Below are 19650 nucleotides of genomic sequence, written 5' to 3' on the forward strand. Positions count from 1 at the left end.
GTGAGATTGTGTTTAGTAGATGGAAAGAGTACTTTGAAGGGCTGATGAATGAGGAGAATGAGAGAGAAAGAAGGTTGGATGATGTGGAGATAGTGAATCAAGAAGTGAAACAGATTAGCAAGGAGGAAGTAAGGACAGCTATGAAGAGGATGAAGAATGGAAAGGCTGTTGGCCCAGATGACATAACAGTGGAAGCATGGAGGTGCTTAGGTGAAATGGCAGTGGAATTTTTAACCAGATTGTTTAATGAAATTTTGGAAAGTCAGAGGACGCTTGAGGAGTGGAGAAAAAGTGATCTGAAGTAGGAGATTCATTTGTCTGCAACCTGTGGGTTATGGATCCGATATCGGATCCGAACTGGCATGGTTTTCCAGCTATGGATCCAAGCTCTCAGCTCCTCCCCTCACCCATAATGCCCTGCTCTACCCTCATGACCTCAGATCTCGTTTGCCGCGCTGGTGACTGGATTTGCATTCATAGCTCTCAGCTAAGTGGTATTTTATTACCTGTAAAATCAGAAAATTTTTTGGTTATTTGATTAATTCTGTGTGAAAGTTTAGGTTTCCCTTTCTGAAAAGTTTAATTTGAGTTAAATTAAGTATTTTTTTTTCCCTCCCCTCGCTGTTGCGTAGAGTGTGTGTGTTGGGCCTGTGTGTCTTTTTGTTTTTAGTTACTTTTAGTAGCTTTTAGTAGTTTATAGATTATGGCTGATCAGCCTAAATCTATTTTTTCAAAATGCTCCGAGTGTGGCCATAAGCTCTCACCGGCTGATGGCCACACTCGGTGTGTTAAGTGTCTCGGGGTTGAACACCTCACATCTGGTTGTTCCATTTGTGCAGGGTTCAACCCCAGGGCACTGAGGGAGCGGAGGTCCAAGCTTGTCTTGGCGGGTCTTTTACCGCCAGACTCGGCTCCGGCCTCCACTCCTTCGGGAACAGCTGTGGCTACGGTTGTTCCCCCTGTGGCACCCCCTCCTGCTCCTGGGACTCAACCTCCCACTTCTGGAGAGGAGAGGGATGCTGGTAAAAAGGACCGGAGGGAGAAGCACCACAAGCGGCGGGCCGAGACCTCTGTTTCGGCCCCGCCAGCCAAGCGGGCTTCTCCCCCGGCTCCGTTGTCAGTTCGGTCTCCTCCTTCCTGTGTGCTTTTCACCGGGTCCTGAGGAGGAGGAGACCCCATCTCCGTCGAGGCTATCGAGGAGGCACTCCAGGCCTACCTCGGTAGCCTCGTCGAGATCTACTCATAGCCTTTCTGATGCTGATCTGGACCGGATGATGAGAAGGTTCATCCAGGCCCAGATGCAGATGGGAGTGCTCTTGCCTCCCCCCCCTCCGGGGAGGAGCTCAACACCCTTTTTTAAGCCTATTGCTCCTTCTCCGACCCGCTATCCGGGTTCGGAGCAGCTGGAGCCGAGCAGCTTCGGAGCCGGGGGTGGGTCGGCGCCGATAGTACTTGGTACTTCGGATCCGACCCTGCCCTCGAGTGCGTCGGACCCAACCTCTCGGAGCCTGGATCCGAGCTTCGGATCCGGGGGGATCAGTGCTCCTTCGGCGCCGTCTGTGTCGGAGCGTACTGTCCCTTCGGATCCGGGCGGCGCCGGCTCCGGTCCACTCTTCGGATCCGAGGGGGAGCCGATTGTCGGATCCTTTGGTCGAGGTCGGCTCCCCTTCGGCTTTTGATGTAGTGGAGAGGGCTCTGTTGAGGGTCTCCGGACCCCCGGCACTGTTCCGGCTCCGTCCCGCGCTCCCTCTGCACTGGGCCAGGCTTCCACCATCCGGCCCCTGGGACAGCCCGTTTCTGTGCCCCAAGTTGCTCCTATGGAGCAAATTGGTGCTTGCGAGGACTCCTCTGACAGCCCCCCAGAGGATGTCCCTCGCAAGCATACGTGCAAAAGGAGGCACATTGACTCCCCCGAGTCTCTTACAGAAGACACGGACTTGGAGGAAGGGGAAGGCTCCCCACGGTCACCCCTGAGGATGTCTCCTTTGGAGACATCATGGAAATGCTCCGTATAAGGGGGGGTGGTCTGCCCCCAAGTCTTCCTCGGACGAGTCCGTGTTCTTGGAGGCATTTGAAACGGGCCCGTCTACCTCTTGGGTGTCCCCCCCTGCTGACCCCCTGGTGGACCTTATTACCACCAGGGCGTGGAAGGAACCGGACACCGTGGAGCCAATTCCCAAAAGACCGGATAGGATCCTTAGCCCGCCATCCGACCGGGCCCATTGGAGTAAGGGGCCTCCGGTAGATGCCATGTTGACGGCGGCGGCCACAAAGAGGGAACTGGCTCAGGAGAGTCCCTCAGTCCACCCACCGAGCAAGGAGTCTCGGATGATGGACCGCTTGGGGAAGCGGATGTTCAGTTCGGCGACCTTCTCGGTAAGGGCGCTGAACTATTTGGCACATGTCATTAGGATGCAGCGAGATCTTATTAAGGAATACGCTGCATCCCCCCCTGAGTCCATTTCGGAGGAGGACAGAGTTCTGCACTCCACCCGTATGGCCACTCTTAGGTCAGTTACAAATACTTCTATGCGGCTACTCTCCCATGCAACGGAAGGCGCCGCTAGAGCTGCGGGGACAGGACTGGTCACTAGACGTCAGGCCTGGCTCCGTCACTGCGATTTTTCTGAGCCCTTCAAAGCGTCGTTTGCGAACGCCTTTGATGGTTCTGCTCTGTTTGGCAAGACTGTTCGCGAGACGTTGACCCAGAGCGAAAAGGACGGGAAGACGCTGTCTGCCGTCGGAATCCGCTTCTCTGCACCCCAGAGGCCCTATTCTAGGAACCAAAAGGGTCAGAAGAAGATGTGGTTCCGGAAGTCGCAGCAGTCCCAGCCTGCTCCGGACAACCAGTCCTTCCGTGGCAGAGGAGGACAGGGAGGACGCCGCCCTAGAGGCAGAGGGGCTCCCAGAAACTTCGGGTCCAGGGAACCTTTCTCTGAACGGCCCGCGCAGCAACCCTGAGGGGTTGCCCGACTGCTCTACTCTGGAGGCAGTCGGGAGACGTTTTTCGGGGCACCTAGCGGCATGGGAGTCCATAACATCAGACCGCTGGGTTCTCCAAATCATATCCAGGGGATATCGCATTCCTTTCCTTCACCTTCCAAAGTTGAAGTCCCTCCCAGACGTCCCACCCGGTCAACGGGAGGCCGCTTTGGCAGAAATTGGCCATCTGCTAAAGAAAAGAGCCATCCAGCCCGTTCCCCCAGACCAGATCGGATCAGGGTTCTACTCCAGATTCTTTTTAGTGCCAAAAGACGGGGAACTAAGACCAATCCTAGACCTCTCTCTCTTGAATCTGGCAGTCCCCAAAGAAAAATTCGAATGGTCACTTTGCAATCTATTCTCCCCCTTCTGGGAGAAAATCACTGGATGTGCTCGATAGACCTCAAGGACGCGTACTACCACATCCTGATGGACAGGCGCTCCAGGAGGTTTCTCCGCTTCCGGCTGGGAGCCAGTCACTACCAGTTCCGGTTCCTTCCCTTTGGTCTCACCACAGCCCCAGGGTGTTCACCAAAGTATTAGCAGTGGTAGCGGCCCACCTGAGGCTTCAGGGGGTGCAGGTCTTTCCCTACCTGGACGACTGGCTTCTTACCGCCCCAACAAGGCATCTACTTCTATTGGCGCGAGACTCCTTTCTCCATCTTGCTCCCTTTCTGGGCATCACAATAAATACAAAAAAGTCCAACCTGGCGCCCACACAGCTCTTAGATTTTATAGGGGCCAGGCTAGACACAAGGAGTTTACGAGCCTTCCTCACTGCGGACAGGGTTCTAAATCTGCAGCTCCAGGTGCGGGCCATTCTCCATTCAAGTTCTGTTCCAGCGGAGTTGGTCCTGAGGGCTCTAGGGTCCATGGCATCGGCTATAGCACTTCTTCCTCTTGCCAGGCTCAATATGCGCATTCTACAGTGGACGCTCTTAGTACAGTGGTCATACCTTGCTCTCCCCATGCATCATCCCATAGCGATCAGCAAGGCTTGCAAGCGGTCCCTCTTGTGGTGGCTCCACTCCCGGATCTCCACAAAGGCCGCCCATTTTGTGCTTCTCCCCTCTCGCCACGGTGACCACGGACGCCTCCCGCCTCGGGTGGGGGCACTTTATGGGCCGGACCGTCCAAGGCACGTGGAGCGATTCAGAGACCTTACTGCATATCAATGTTCTAGAGATGAGAGCAGTGCTCTTAGCGTTGCTAGCACTTCAGGACTTTCTTCCCTTGGGAACAATTGCGATTCAATCGGACAACATGTCTGTTGTCTGGTACATCAACAAGCAAGGGGGAACAAGGTCTTACCCTCTTTGTCGAGAGGCCATGAGAGTTTGGGAATGGGCAATCTCCACCAATCACTTTCTAATAGCAACGCACATTCCGGGTCGGTCCAACATCCTAGCGGACAAGCTCAGTCGCACCATTCTGACCCCTTACGAGTGGTCTCTCAATTGTCAAGTAGCGGAACGCATATTCGCACGGTGGGGAACCCCTTCATGCGATCTTTTTGCTTCTCCCTCAAACACCAAGTGCGACAGTTTTTTCGCTCTAATACCTCCTCCCGGAGGTACCCCAAGAGACGCTCTGGTGCATGCTTGGCCACCCGGTCTTCTGTATGCCTATCCACCCTTGCCTCTGATGCTCCAAGTTCTTCAGAAAGCCTCTCGGGTGGGTTGCAGAATGATTCTCATTGCTCCATTCTGGCCTCGACAGATCTGGTTCCCCTTCCTAAGGTCTCACTCGGTGAATCCTCCTTGGATTCTAGATCCCATCCCGGATCTGATTTCCCATCCATCCTGCATTCCTCCTCCGAATCTGGACAACCTGAAGCTGACCGCTTGGCTGCTCCAGTTCCACTCTTGATAAGGACTCCCGGTATTTCATCACCGGTTAAGGCAATCTTGGTGGCAGCTCATAAACCATCCACTAGAAAGGTTTACCGAAGCAAGTGGAAACGTTTCTCTTTGTGGGCGGAGCGGCAAGGCCTGAATCCCTTCACGGTTCCTCTTCCTTTAGTACTTGACTTTCTAACCACTCTCTTTAACGATGGTGCCAGCAGTTCCACAGTCAAAGTTCAGCTGGCGGCAATTTCTCACTATCACATTGGCCATGACTCTAATCCTCTTATGTCAGCCAAATTGTGTAAAATTTTTCTCAAAGGTACTTTTCTTCTCAGGCCCCCTATAAAACAAGCAGTTCCTCCTTGGGACCTTTCTCTGGTCCTACAGGCCTTGACCGCCCCTCCTTTCGAGCCAGCGGCTACGGTGGATCTCAAATTCTTGTCCTACAAGACAGCCTTTTTGGTAGCCATTACATCAGCCAAGAGAGTTTCTGAACTTCAAGCATTATCAGCTAAACCTCCTTACTTGGTATTTCATCCGGACCGTGTCTCCCTCAGGACCAACCCGTCCTTTCTTCCTAAAATCGCTTCTGAAGCGAACATCAATCAGTCCATTAACCTCCCTGTTTTCTTCCCTAAATATGAAAACAAAGGTGAATATAAGCTACATTCACTAGATGTTCACAGGCAACTTAGATTTTATCTGAACAGGACAGCTGGTCATAGGCAATCCGACCAGCTGTTTATTTCCTTTGCAAAATTCAATTTGGGCAAGCCAATCTCTAAAGTTTCTCTGTCCCGCTGGATTTCACAGTGCATTTTATTGGCTTATCAAGCTTCAGGAAGGCCCGCACGGAGGGTGTTCATGCCCATTCAACCCGGTCAGTATCTACCTCGGCAGCCTTCAAGGCTAGGATTCCTCTAGATGATATTTGTGCAGCAGCCACGTGGGCTTCATCTCATACGTTTATTTCCCACTATAAGTTGGATCTTGCATCTAGGGGTAGAGCATCCTTTGGCTCCATGGTGCTCGGAATATCCTTCCATGATGGCCGCCCAAGATTCAGGTAGCTGGGGACTCTGTCCCACAGGTTGCAGACAAATGAATCTCCTACTTCAGATTTAGAAGTTATGTACTCACCATAACGTTCCATCTGAGTAGGTGTATTCATTTGTCTGCAACCATCCCGCCCTCCTATCCCCCTGGCCTTTCAGTTTCCTGCATATTCTGTGTTACCCTTTTTAGGGTTTTGTTGCTTTGGCAAACTCGATCTGAGGTCATGAGGGTAGAGCAGGGCATTATGGGTGAGGGGAGGAGCTGAGAGCTTGGATCCATAGCTGGAAAACCATGCCGGTTCGGATCCGATATCGGATCCATAACCCACAGGTTGCAGACAAATGAATACACCTACTCAGATGGAACGTTATGGTGAGTACATAACTTCTAATTTTGGTACCTATCTTTAAGAATAAGGGTGATGTGCAGAGCTGCAGTAACTACAGAGGGATACAATTGATCAGTCACAGCTTGAAGTTATGGGAAAGAGTAGTGGAAGCTAGGTTAAGAAGGGAGGTGATGATTAGTGATCAGCAGTATGGTTTCATGCCAGGAAAGAGCACTACAGATGCAATATTTGCTCAGAGAGTGTTGTTGGAGAAATACAGAGAAGGTCAGAAGGAGTTGCATTGTGTCTTTGTGGACTTAGAGAAAGCATATGACAGGGTGTCTAGAGAGGAGTTGTGGTATTGTATGAGGAAGTTGGGAGTGGCAGAGAAGTATGTAAGAGTGGTACAGGATATGTACGAGGGTAGTGTGACATTGGTGAGGACTGCAGTGGGAGTGACAGATGCGTTTAAGTTAGAGGTGGGATTATATCAAGGATCAGCTCTGAGCCCTTTCTTATTTGCAGTGGTGATGGACAGGCTGACAGATGAGATCAGACAAGAGGCTTCGTGGACTATGATGTTTGCAGATGACATTGTGATATGTAGTGAGAGTAGGGACCAGGTTGAGGGGACCCTGGAGAGGTGGAGATATGCTTTAGAGATGAGAGGAATGAAGGTCAGCAGGGCTAAAACAGAATATATGTGTGTAAATGTGAGGGAGGATAGAGGAATGGTGAGGATGCAGGGAGTAGAGTTGGTAAAGGTGGATGAGTTTAAGCACTTGGGATCAACAGTTCAGAGTAATGGTGAGTGTGGAAGAGAGGTGAAGAAGAGAGTACAGGCAGGGTGGAATGGGTGGGGAAGAGTGTCAGGAGTGATTTGTGACAGACTGGTACCAGTAAGAGTGAAAGGGAAGGTCTACAAGAGGGTAGTGAGACCAGCTATGTTATATGGGTTGGAGACTGTGGCATTGACGAAAAGGCAGGAGTCAGAGCTGGATGTGGCAGAGTTAAAGATGTTAAGATTTGCACTGGGTGTGACTAGGATGGACAGGATTAGGAATCAGTATATTAGAGGGTCAGCTCAGGTTGGACAGTTTGGAGACAAAGCAAGAGAGGCAAGATTGTGTTGGTTTGGACATGTGCTGAGGAGGGATGCTGGGTATATTGGGAAAAGGATGCTAAGGATGGAGCTGCCAGGTAAGAAGAAAAGAGGAAGGCCTAAGATAAGGTTTATGGATGTGGTGAGAGAGGACATGTAGGCATTTGGTGTGAAAGAGCATGATGCAGAGGACAGGAAGAAATGGAAACAGATGATCCACTGTGGCAACCCCTAACAGGAGCAGGTGAAAGAAGATGATGATGATGTATGTATGTAAGGTCTGTCTGTTAACTAGTTCGTTCATATTTAATGAAGCTGCTGTCCATCCTGATGTGTTTGTGTTAAAGTATCTAAATGAAAACCCCAGCCCTCTTGTCATATGTGTTAGAGAGAAATGAGCTACACAATCCATTCATTTAGCAGCCATTTTTTCAAATATTTCTAATAAGTACATGCTACATATCCTTGATGTGCATAGACAAATACATTTTTATCTTAACAGAACAAAACAATTTAGAAAGTCAGATCAGCTTTTCATATCCTTTTCCCCAAATTGCTTGGGTCAATCAGTCTCTAAAGTTACCTTAGCTAAATGGATTACAGACTTTATTTCATTGATTTATTCTCCAAATGGTTTAGTTTTATCAAGACCTCCCAACCTCTCGACTCTTGGCTACTTCAATGGCATTTGGTCAGGGACCTCTTGACATTTGTGCAGCAGCCAAAGGGTCCAAAGTTCATACCATTGTCTCACATTACAACTCGGATTGTTGGGAGATTTGGCAGTAAACTTAATTTGAGGCAGTGGGGATGGAATAGAGCATTACAGGTAGAGGGAGGAGCTTGAGAGCTGGATCCAAAGTCTAGTGTATGCGGACAAGTCTGATCTGAGGATTGAATCCAAACCCATTAGGGAGAAAGAATGAAAATGGAAAACACAGCTTCTTAGTTATGGTGAGTATATAACTCATAATTATTTCTTCTTATGGAATTGGTCAAGGGCAGATACCTCAAGCTTCCTCACAAACTGGACCTACTCACACTAGCTGGAGGATTTTGATGCACCCCAACTTAAATTGTCTTCAACCAACTGCCTGGATGATTCAATTATGATACCCTTTAAGCACTTTTTTCAGAGGGCATGTAGCAGATACTAAAGGAGGCAGGGAAACCTGCCACTAGAAATTTCATCTTATATTGACCAAATGGAAGATATTTTCTATTTGATACCATCAGGGCCCTATCAGGAATTGTGTACTACTGATGCTCAAATATTTTTTTGAGTTACTGGCCTCTGGCCATTCATACACTTCTATCAAGGTACATCTTGCTGTCATTTCTGCATGTCTGCCAATTGATCCTCCACTTTCTTCAATGTTTTTAGTAAAACAGTTTCTGAAAGGAATGTTGCATCTGAGACTACCTTGCAAACATGTTGCTCCTTCCTGGGATCTTAATTTTGTGCTGGAAAAGCTAACTGCATCTCCATTTGATCTGCATATCAAGCAGATTTAAGTTTCAGTACATGGGGAAACTGTTCCTATTGCTCTGACATCTGCAATAATACTGTCTGAGTTGCTAGCACTCGTGGTGGGTGAACCCTATCTGGTCTTCCATAAAAACAGGGTAATTAAGAACAGATCCCTCATTCATGACCATGGTTGTTTCAGAGTTTACATTAAATCAGGTCATCAGTCTCCCAGTGTTCTATCCTAACCCCCAGAATTAGGGAGAAAAGATTCTACTTATTCTGGGTGGGTCTATGTTGTATCAAAATACCATATTATCAAATGGCCAAAAAAAAAAAAAAAAAAAAAACAATTGGAAGAATGGCCTGAAAAGAACTTTCATCATGAATTACCTGGAGGTCTTTTGAGCCATTTTTTTCCTTGTTGTTTGGACATTTACACTTCTGGCTCAGACTTCTATTCTGCTTTGAGCTACCAGTTGGCTTGTTTTGTTTTTTGGATACTATCGAATGGCAAAATATTGAAACTGTATACATTGAACCTGCTTTTAAGTGAAATTATGGTAACACAAAAGTTTTTTTTTTTTTTTTTTTTTTTTTTTTGCAGGGGGCAAGTTCCTCCTCCACAACCCCTGCATATTATGTATACCAAGTCTGACATCATTCCACATTGGGGAAAGGGCAAACACCTGTTCTCAAGAAATACCGGCTTTTTGATGAAAAGCTGGTTCAGTTTTTGTAGCTTCAGTATTCTGCCATTCAGTAATATGGCATTTTGATATAACAGGGATCAATTCTGGGTGTACATAGACAGCTCAGGTACTCTTGACAGAGCCAAGTCCTTTTGAAAAGCTTATCTACTCATTTATTTATGTTGGGACTAAGAAAGAGCCATCCTTGTCAATACAGACTATATCCAGGAGGTTATCAGTGACTATTGCTCTTTGTTATACCCACTATGGTAAACAAGTTCCGGACAGTATCAATGCATACTCTGCAAGGGCTTTTCATCTGTTAATGGCATCTTGGAAAGGGGTGGACTCTAGAAGCATTATAGAGGCAGAGAGATGGTCCTCTATACAAACTTTTACAAGGCATTACAAATGTCTTTCTCTGCATCCAGGACTGGCTTTACTAGGACACTTCCTCTTGGGCTCCTGGATCCATATAGTTCCAGGTTGGATAGTCTTTGGTAATCGACCCATATAGTCTAAGGACTACTGTAGCCAGGGGAAATGATGAATATCATACAGTTGTATGAGTCACACTTACAATATGTAGATGTTTGAATCCCTCACTGCTGCAGTAACAGCACCCATCCTCCATCCCTGTAATATATATAGTTGGGAAATTGTTTGTTAGGTATTTTTGTTTACTTTGTTGAGTCTGGGATGAGTAAGTGAGTTAACTTTTTTGCAAGATAGTTCTGAAGATTATCCACTCTGCTGATTTTCTCTCCTCAGGGATGACCAATCAGCAATCAGATTTGAAATGTGGGAGGGAGTCAGAGGTTTTGAAAGCTGGCCAGTTGTCTTGGGCAAGACATAACCCATATAGCGTAAAGGCAACTGTACTTTTTCATTTGTCAGGTAATTTTTTTCATATTAACATTTTATCAGTAGATAGCACTGACACTGACTGAAGTTGAACTAAATGTGTCTTGCTCAGCTTGATCTTCATATCAAGACTTCACCATCTAAACTAAGTGAATTTACAGTAACTGGGGCCAAGTCCAACTGATCTTTATTCAGTTCTACCAGCTGTGCAAGTCATATATTTTGAAGTACTTTTCTTAGGGTTTATTATGCTTTGGAAATAGGTTTCAGTTTTATGTAGTCAGTGTTTTCATGTTTCTGTATTTTTTTCTGTTTATGTTCAGATTTTCTAAAAATGAACAAATGAAATAGGAATTCAGGGTGCCTTCTTTGTTCAATTCCTGACCTCAAACCAAAGCTCTAGCTCTTTGGCCAGTAGTCCTTGAGAGCTTATGTTGCTTATAGATGGAGTTCCTTGAGAATTTTCCTGAAGACAATGCAATATAAAATTCATCTATATGTATTTGCCTGTTATAAGATAAAAGACAAATTCTCACCAGTCATCAGTAAGCTGAGTGAGAGTTTTCATCCGGACTTTAATAAGTCTTTCTTCTGTCCTGCACTAGGAGGCTAAGAGTAGTTCCTTCTTTCTCCTTACAATTTTTGCTTCAAGGTGTCCTAAAACCCGTCAATTAAGGCTAGAATGCCTGCCCAGTATCCTGAACCACCATTCCTCCCTTCAGGGAAAAAAATCCAAACTCAAGCCAACTTTATTGACTTGAATACTAAAGCCTAGGTGGCCCAATAACAGCTTAAGCATCTATTGCAGCTGGCATGGAAAGAATGGACATGCTTATAGCTGGTTGAAGGGACCTAAGTTTTGCAATGCTTCAGCCCCTCAGGAAATAGGTGGTATAGCATGATGTGATTCTCAGGGCCATTATTACAGGTGCACTGAAGCATGTATTCATTTCTGTATTCAGATGTCAGAAGCATAGTGTTCCCCAAAGTGATGCTGGTTGCAGATTCCCCTCACCCACCAGTAAAGGGGTTAGGGCCATAGCAGAAATGCAGCCATTGCTGGAATGACCCAGTATCCCCCAGAATTTGTTCTCTTATGAAATCACATTGGAACAAATTTTAAAATCATCTCCATGGTTGTCTGAATGACAGACCTTCCAGATAGCTGTTGTGTTTGGGTACCCAGTATGGGTAAACAGATGGACCTAAGTTTGATAGGAGGCTTGTTGACAATCAGGCATAGAACTTAAAAACAATACTGGGTAAGTAACCACAAGGGCCATATGATGCCTAGTCATATATACTTTTAAGTAGACAAAAGTTCATGCTTTCCTTTTCAAGCACTCAGTTGTGCTCACCATCAGAATGAGGGCTGTATGTGGTGTAAATTTCTGTTAGCTTTAAAGATAGTATTTTGTTTGACCTGTAGAACCTCTCTCTGTCCAGTGAGTCTTGTTCATTTGTTGATGTAGATTTAGGTCTCCAGTGTGGATGTTCGTATATCCACTGGTTTTGCAAAGAAACAAGAATTCAAATAGGATTAGGTCTTTCATGGTTTGAAAAGTGAGATCCAGGCCTCAGAACAGCCTGTAAACAACTGAATATAATGAGACTTGTGCTCATCTGTCAGCAGAGTTGAAGAATTTAACGCCTTTAACCTTCTTCTTGGTAAGGTATCTTTGGGCCTTTTGTAGTTAAGTGATGTTCTTTGATTTATACATACCAAAGGAGGCATTGTATTTAAATGTGGGGAGCAAAAAAAGGTGAGAATCCTCTCATACCTGAGGACCAAAAGTGGAGAAAAACAGGCCATACAACCAGAAAAAGAGATCTCTACTTTTCTTTTAAAACTGTAACAAAGTATTGCATTTCTAGCAAGCAGCGTTGTACATTTTATGCCACGTGCAACATTTCAGCCCTGATAGCAAATGTAATGCTCTGAAGACTGATCAGCATATGCTGATCACACTCCCTATCACTTTGTGATTGGAGTAGCAGCCCTCTTCCCTCAACCCTGGGTATGTCTCTGCTGAGAAAAGAAGAAAACAGTGGCTGGATGACATTTTTTGGATCTTGAACTTTTTTTTTTGAAAATTAATTCAGCCAGATAGAAGGATTTCCTGACTGTGGTGGTAACGTTAATTAAATGAGAGAGATAATTGCCTATATAAGTACCCAGGTCTCTCATGACTGTGTCAGTGTGAAGAGGAATACCATTTAAAACATATGAGATGGAAATATCTTTTTTACTGAATGCTAGTACATTGCACTTTTTTCATTTAACTTGAGACAGTGTTCAATAGACCAGTATGTGCATATTCTCTGTTTAGTATCATTGGATGAGCAGATAAGACTGTGCAGCTTGCATTCATTACAAACTTGGTTAACCACACTTCTGGGATACCTAACTGGATCCCTGCAAAATAAATGGCAAAACAGGAGAGGGACCAGCAATCATCCCTGTGGTACCCCAGTATACATATAAATTTACATTCAGAGAGGGTACCAGCAACTTTCACAACCTGGGATCTGTCACATAACCAATTTGCAATCCAGCCAATAACATGGATTTGCATTAAATGTCTTTTTTTTTTTTTTTTTTTAAGAATGCCAGCATGGGAGGAAGTGTCAACAGCTTTGACCAGATCAGTATAAGCAGTGTCTACTGTCCCCAGCTTCTCTGTAACCTTTTCAAAGATGTTTACTAGGTTCAGGAGCCATGACTTACTCCTCACAAAACCATAGTGATTTGGATCTTAATGAAGTTTCCTGCGTTTGCAGTAGTGAATTCTGCCATGAAACATTCTATGCCTTTGCATACAGGGCTGGTGAGACTGATGGGCCTATAATTGCTCGGATCTGCAGGGAGCTTACCTTTATGCAGAGTCAATGGTTGTTTTCCAGGCATTAGATATAGGCCCTGTGGATAAATTTAGGTTGAACAATTTAAGTAGAGACTCAAATCATGTGTACTTGGCAATGATAAGAATGCAGCCTGAAATGTTGGGTCACTTGCAAGTATTATATTTACTCTTTAACAGGAATTTTAAAATTTGTCCCAATGTGATTTCATAGGAGAATAAACTTTAGGGGATACTTGGTCAACAGTGTGGGGATGTGGGGTAAAGTTATCATTAAATGTGTCTGCTAATATAGTGAATATATTCTTTGGGTTGGAATATATGATATCATTATAGATGAGTTTTATGCATTGCTAGACGTTATTACTTAATTTCCTGACATAGAAGAAAAAATTGTAGTTTCCTTTATCAAAAGCAATCTTTAACTTGCATTCTGATTTACACTTTTTAATAGTATTTTTCTAGCTGATTAACATTAGATCACTGTAGTAGTAGCCTGAGCTATTTGGGTTACATCCTGACCAGGGTATAACCATCAACCACTGTATAAAGCTTCAGGCACCCAATATTACCCTAACTGTGAGGGACTTGAGGTGAGGCATATAAAAAGGAAGTTTTAGAAACTTAAAGCTTCACAACTTTCTCATCACCAAAGTGCACTACCTCTGTTGGCATTGTGGAATGGACAGTCGTCTAATGATCTGTCAAGGCTGAGCAGACAAGTACCTTTCTGGGAAAAACCTCCACTTTTTTTAAAGAGGAAAAATGCTTTATTATGAATATATATATATATATATATATATATATATATACACATATCTGCTAGGAAAAGTTTTTTTTCAGACTGTCCACTTTTTTTTACAGAGGACATTTTTTTTCCAGACTGCCATGAATTGTAAAAGAGGATTTCCTCAGTAGATGCTTGTGTGAAAAAACTGTAAAAAAAAAAAAAAAAAAAAAAAACACTTTTTTTTCTTTCTTTCTACATTTTTGTGTGTAGTTAGAGTACTAGGAGTAGGATATTGTACTTTTGTGAGAGTTTCATTTACTTATTTTAACTTCAAAATCTCTGATTTTCTTTCAGGAGGTTTACCAACTCTCATAGACACAGATTTGTACTACTTTCAGGCTTCTTTGTTTTATTGGTAGGACTGTAGAGCAGTTACCAGTTTCCTCAGTTTCTTTCCTCTGTCAGCAAGAAGAACACTGCGAGGAAGTCTTTGCATGTCAGGCCACCTCCCCTCACTGCCTCAGTCATTGATAGGTGAGTCTACTGTTGCTAGACTTGGTTTTTAGACCACTTATTGATGTTTGTCCTGATGGTGTGGCTCTAAGGGAAGCCACTAAGGACTTGGAGTTAGACATTCTCTGCAGCTGTAGGGTTACACTTACTGGGCAAGGGAGAATCACTCTTGTCAGTTTTACAGGAAGGAGCAACTGAGTGAGGATCTACTGCATAGCCAGGCTAAGATGCTTGATTCCCAAGACAGTGCACCTGCCGTGAGTCATTCCCCTCCATGAGCTGGTCATTTTCCAGGAAGTCCTAGGAACAGAAAGAAAAAACTTAGGAATGTTTCTTCTCCAGTTCCTATTACTGTGAAAAGAGAAGATTTTCTAATACTTGCTAAGGAGCTAATTTCTGATTTTAATGTTTTAAATTATTTTCCTTTATTTAATTCAAATAGCAATCTCTCTTTGTGAAGCTTGACGGAAATGGAGGGGGGGGGGTGTTTTTCTTCGACTTCTCCGCAAGCTGAAGATTTTGATTCAGAGGAAAGGGTTACTTCAGGTTTTCCTCCAGAAGAGCTGTATTTTTCTGAGACCTTAGCTAAAATGAAAGAGTGGGAATACAATGAAATCACTATCTCCTGGTAAAAATATTACAATTTGTTACAGTTGGATATTCCACAGCCTGCAGCTGTCCCTTTTGTTTTTTTCAGCTTTAGATTATGTTTTAAGAGATTGCAGTATGCCTCCTGCTTCTACAAGTATATCAGACTAATAAACATCTGTTGCTAATCCTAGAGCACACCCTGCAATTATTTCCTTATCTAAAATGTCTGCTGACAAACATATTGTTACTGCTAAATCATTCCCTCTGGTAATGATGGGAACAATTTTAAAAGGCTTGGAAAGAAGCTTTATTCTTCTGCTACCTCATGTTTCAAAATTTTGAATTGACAGGTTAAAATTTTCATTGGCATTTTTTGAGAACTTGAGAAACTTAACTGTTAACCTTCCCTGCACTGAAGTAAGGAATTCATTAAATTCCATAACTATCTGATTCTCATGTAGCCAAGTACTTAGTGTTCTTATGATTCTGCTGATGCTGTCGCCAGAGCTACTGCTACAGGGTCAGTTATGAGAAAATTTCGTTGGGTACATTATGAAAACAGATTTTAAATTCTTCCCTGGACAAGGATGTTCTATTTGGCCATTTTGCTGCCTTGGTTCTTGAAAGATTTGATAATTCAAGGGGGTAATCCAAATTACCCAACCCTCCTTTTCTAAGCTTAAAATCTTTCCTAAAAAGCAATTTAAGCAATAAGATGCCAACAAACAGGATTTGAAAAAGTAATGACAAAAAGGTTCTAAAAAGAAAAGACCCACCCCAGAACCAAGAACAGTCCATAATGTCAGAGTAAATACTTATCTCTCCATGCCCCCTATCCCATCCCACCATAGCATTATATAGCTCAGTCAAGGTCATTAACTTCCCCAGTGGCATACGATTATTAAAGGCAAATGAGTTCAGAAAATCATCCAACAAGAGGACATATGACAATGCAAGTCTCTCCCTCATTTTCAGGGTATTCCTCCCTAGCCTGTAAACCAAACATCCAATTTTCCCTCCAGTATTGAAGAGGGTGTTGCACCAGGGGGTCCCAGAGCTAGTGCCCTCATATCAGTTTGGCAAAGGTCTTTATTGAAGTATTTTTCTGGTGCCAAAGAAAAACTGATCTTAGAGACCCATCCCAGACCTCTCCTTTCTCAGTCTGTCAGAGTCCCAAAGGTCAACATGTTGCACCTCCAAACCCTATTACTTCTCTTTCATTAGAAAATTAGACTTAAAAGATGCTCATCATAACATTCTTTTTGCAAAGATTTCAGACGTTTTTAATGATTTTCTGTATCTGGTTTACGCTATCAGATATCTCTCTCATTTAATCTATCCACTGCATTAACGGTATGTAGTAAGTATCTGGCTCCAGTAATTGTTGACTGCAAGACTTTAAGGCATTCACATCTTTCATAGTTGGACCTTTGTCTTATAATTGCAGACTCTGTTTCCAGTTATCAAAATTCCCTGGCAAGTGTCATGAAACTCTTGCTCAATCTGGGATTTCAGTAAATTTCAAATATCTCTCATCCCTTCACACAGAATAGGTTGTTTTTTTTTTTTTTTGGATACTGCCATAGGAAGAGCCTTTCTTCCACTAAAAGTAGAACTGTACAAATAAATTGTTTTGAGCTTTTCCAGACAGTCTCTCATATCTGCAAGGATTTCCCATGTTTCTGAGATTCATGGCTTCTATGATTCTCTTGGCAAGACTTCATGCAAGAAAAATTCAGTGGTACTTCAGGTCAGTCATGTCTCAGCATCAACACTCTCTATGTTTTCAGATTCTAATCCTGAGGTTTGTACGAGGGGAGATATTGGTATGGGTTAATTAGATGTCCTTCCATATCACTGTTGCAGTATTCTTCACATAAGAGATCTCCTACCAAGGACTGACTACTGTCTGGCCAGTAAACCAAAGTACATCATATGTACACTCCCCACACAAGGTCATAAAGGTGGCAAACAGATGCATACACTCAGAACTGCTTTGCCACTAGTCTGAATGCCATTATCGTATGTTAGTCTGAACGCTGTTCTGTTGTGCTGGATATCAAGCCGTTTTTCAGATAAGTGCCCTATAGGGGATTCTTCTCTCTTTTTTTCCATTATTGCCTGGTTTTGTGTTCACCTCATCCAGAAAGTGAAAGTGTCATTGTGGGCGGCAGATTTCTCATGAAGGCAGTCACAACCAGTGTCTTTTTTGCTCAGTTGCTTCCACGATCATAAACAGTGTTCTATCTGACAGACATTTGTGCCTAAGACCCTGCACAGTTGCCTGTCTTCTTTGTCCATGTATCTTGAGAACCAATGACTTGAGCTGTTTTTCTCATGGTACTGTGGTGGAAGCCACCTGTTGCAAGGGCCAGCTGTCTGCCAAGAAAAGTTAGACTTGATCCAGTTGCTGTCCAGCCTCCACTGGACGTCTCTCCAGAGGCTAGTTAAAGCCCTGAAAACCATCCGGTGCTTGCCTCAGATTCGTCTTCCACGACCTCACGGGGGGCCATCGTGGATCCGAATTCTTGCACATCACTGGAGGCTTTTCTGATGTCTGCACCTGACATTGAGGGGGGGAACCAAGGGAGATTCCACAGATTTTAGTGAGGGTGGAAATTCCTACCACCATTATTGAGTGAAGTCAAGGGTCTAACCCTCCAAAGGTTTTCAGGTAGACATCCAGCAGAAAAAGAAACAGAAGACTAAGCATATTTCCCCTGTTGTTAAGGATCCCCAGTGTGAATGGCAGGATTTACGTCCGGGTTTATTTAATGCTTTAATGGCCTTGAAGCCTCCTCAAGGTTTGTCTGTCTATGCTTCCCCCAGACTTTCAGTCCTGTTAAGAGGCCTATGGATTTGGATTCATTGGATGAGGATTTGAATTTTGGGGAGGACTGTCTCTGGCTTACTCTTCCCAAATTACTTTCCCCCTGGACTACAGTTTAGAGGAACAGGATTATTTGAGTCCAGATTCCCTCTTGGAAGAGTTGTAATTTGGGGATGCTATTGGGAGCATGATGGACTGTTTAAAATGGGACTGTTCCCAGGTTTCTAACTTTCAAAAGAGGTACTACGAGCTTCTAGAAATGAGTCTCCCAAACCATCAGCTGTCCCTCCTGTTTTTGCTGCCCTTTTGGACATATTTTCTGAAGCCTCTGTACCTCCTGGTTCTTAGCCTCAAATAAACCTGATAGGTTCTACAAGGTGCTTGAGGATTCCTAGTTTTTGTATAAGTGCCCATGTACTGATCCTTCAGTGGTATCAGTTTCTTCTGACAAACCATCTAAATTGTTGCCATCTATTAAGCTCCTTCATTTTGATACAGATAGTTGGGCAAGAAAGTTTATACTACTGCCACCCCGTCTTTTAAGGCCATTAATTACCAGATTCATATGACCAGGTATATTTTGTCCCTCTTTTCATAGGTATCTAAGGTAGTGTCTGACTTTCCCGATTCTGATGGGAAAGCTTTTGCTCTTTCCTTGCTGCTGTCCACTTCTCAGATTGCCCTTCACTCAATAAAATGCAGTTAAGATGCAGCTGGTACCTCTTTCAGAGCTGCTGCCTTTGGTTCAGTGATGAATAATTTCTTGGCTATGTCTTCAGGCTTTACCTGATGATATTAAGGCCACGTTTTGAATTCACTCCTGAACAACAAAAACTTTTTGGGACAGCTGCTGCTGAGCTATTTAAGTCTCTCCAGGGAGAGGGAAAGGCATTGCAGGAAATTAAACATATTTTTGTCTCCCTATTCCCAAATGCCAGAGGAATTATCCCTCTAAGTCTGTGTTTGTTCGGTCCATAGACAGATTCTCCACACTTCTAAAGGGAAGAAGGGTTTTAGGCATGTTCCTACTGCTAAGTCTACTCGGATTCCTCCTTCCCAGAAGGCTTCTTTTCAGGAGAAGTCTGGTTCAATTTGTCACTTGACCATCCCTTCCCCTTCCCCTTGTCCAGGTCCCCTAGTCTCTGTCTTTCCTTGTCTCTTCCAAATTGGCATTGGATCACCTCACATTCTTGGGTTCTCTCGATTATCTGTAAGGAATATTATATGGTTTGGAAATACCTTCCTCCATTTTCAAGCATTCTCAACCACCTGAAGACCAGCTTCCTCATTTTCCAGAGGTTCTACAACCCTTTTTTGGATCAGAGCACCATTCAGCATATTCTATCCACCCAGGTGGAGAAGGGGTTTTACTCCAGAATGTTTTTGGTTCCTCTGAAGGAGAGTACATGGAGACCAATTTTGGATTTTTCTCTGCTTAACAACGTTTCTCAAGATTCCTTTTTTTGAATGTTGTCTTTTTGGACCTTCTTCCCCATACCGTTATGGTTTCTCAAGATATCAAGGATGCATGCCTTCACATCCCAATTCATCCTCTGTTCATAAAAGTTTTACAGTTCTCTGTTTCTTTTTTTTGCATTTTCAGTCTCTGCTTTGCCCTTTGGCCTTTCTACTGCCCCAATGGTATACACCAAATTCCTCACTCCTGTCATTACTTTATGCAGGCTTTGGGGTATACAGATTTTCCCTACTTAGATGATCCTTCTCCCAACCGTCTGTTACAGGATCTCTAGTTTATCATTTGTCTTCTGCACAATCTGGGGATCAC

Source organism: Protopterus annectens, chromosome 6.part0, assembly GCF_019279795.1.
Source record: "Protopterus annectens isolate FY-2018-M chromosome 6.part0, PAN1.0, whole genome shotgun sequence".
In the NCBI taxonomy this organism is placed as follows: Eukaryota; Metazoa; Chordata; order Ceratodontiformes; family Protopteridae; genus Protopterus; species Protopterus annectens.